The sequence below is a fragment of the Lathyrus oleraceus genome, chromosome 1 (assembly GCF_024323335.1).
Source record: "Lathyrus oleraceus cultivar Zhongwan6 chromosome 1, CAAS_Psat_ZW6_1.0, whole genome shotgun sequence".
In the NCBI taxonomy this organism is placed as follows: domain Eukaryota; kingdom Viridiplantae; phylum Streptophyta; class Magnoliopsida; order Fabales; family Fabaceae; genus Lathyrus; species Lathyrus oleraceus.
The window spans coordinates 141,254,397-141,255,728 of record NC_066579.1 but is presented as its reverse complement, the minus strand read 5'-3'; the positions used below and the strand labels follow the sequence as shown (position 1 = coordinate 141,255,728).

General features: G+C 42.9%; 1 non-coding gene across 1 annotated transcript; it reads left to right on the top strand.

Moving 5' to 3' along the window:
• Positions 1 to 967: 967 nt before the first annotated feature.
• On the top strand, positions 968 to 1,074 carry LOC127117054 (small nucleolar RNA R71). Its single transcript, XR_007801816.1, has one exon. It is a non-coding gene; the product is annotated as a small nucleolar RNA R71 (small nucleolar RNA).
• Positions 1,075 to 1,332: the final 258 nt, after the last annotated feature.

Genomic DNA, 1,332 nt, shown 5'->3' with positions numbered 1-1,332 from the left:
AGGTTTTTCTTTCTCTTCGGCCTCTTGGGTATTATCTTCCTTCTTCTTTGGTTCACTTACCTTCTCAGTTGTTGTTTTGTCAGGTTTTTGGTACATGGCAGGATTTTGGAGTCTTGGATCTACGGGTCCATCTAGTTCTTTTCCACTTCTCAATATAACAGCATTTGCATGTCCTTTTGGATTAGGTTGTAGCTGTCCAGGAAATGTGCCAGCGGGAGCAGCAATAGATGCTTGTTGTTGGGCCACTTGTGAAATCTGTGTTTCAAGCATTTTGTTGTGGGTGGCTAAGGCGTCTACTTTGCTCGCTAATTGTTTAAGTTGCTCACTAGTATGTATATTTTGGTTCAAGAAGTCTTTGTTTGTTTGAGCTTGGGTAGCTATGAAGCTTTCCATCATTAGTTCAAGTTTGGACTTCCTAGGCATGTTAGGAGCATTCTTAGTTGGCTTTTGATATCTAGGAGGAACAGCGGGTGGTTGGCCAGGTGCATACAGGGTGTTGTTGTTCTTATACGAAAAGTTAGGATGATTTTTCCAACCTGGGTTATAGGTATTCGAATAAGGATTTCCTTGTGCGTAATTTACTTGATCAGTGGGGACTCCTGCTAACATCTAACATTCTGGTGCAGTGTGTCCAGGAGTTCCACATAACTCACAGTTTGGAGTCACGACAGCCATGGTGGCTGCGGGTGGTAAGGTCAAGTTGTCTAACTTTTGAACAAGGGCATCTACCTTTGCACGGACATGGTCCAGGTTACTGATTTCGTACATTCCACTTTTTGTTTGGAACTTTTCTACTGGAGTTCTTTCACCTCCCCATTTGCAATGGTTTTGGGCCATGTTTTCAATGAGTTGATAGGCTTCGTTGTATGGCTTGTCCATAAGTGCACCGCCCGCGGCAACGTCTACTGTCAGTCTTGTGTTATACAGAATTCCATTGTAAAATGTGTGAATGATCACCCAGTCTTCGAGACCGTGATGTGGACATATCCTCATCATTCCTTTGTATCTCTCCCACGCATTGTAGAGAGATTCTACATCTTTTTGTTGAAATCCATTGATTTTAGCTCTCAGCATAGCAGTTTTGCTTGGCGGAAAATATCGGGCTAAGAAAACGTTCTTCAGTTCTTCCCATGTAGTAACTGAGTTAGATGGCAAGGATTGTAACCAAGCCCAAGCTCTGTCTCCTAGAGAGAAAGGAAAAAGGCGTAGTCTTATCGCATCTTGAAATACACCATTTGCCTTCACAGTGTCTGCGTACTGCACAAAAGTAGTCAAATGTTCATTAGGGTCGTCCGTGGGACTTCCAGCAAATTCATGTTGTTGGATAGCTAA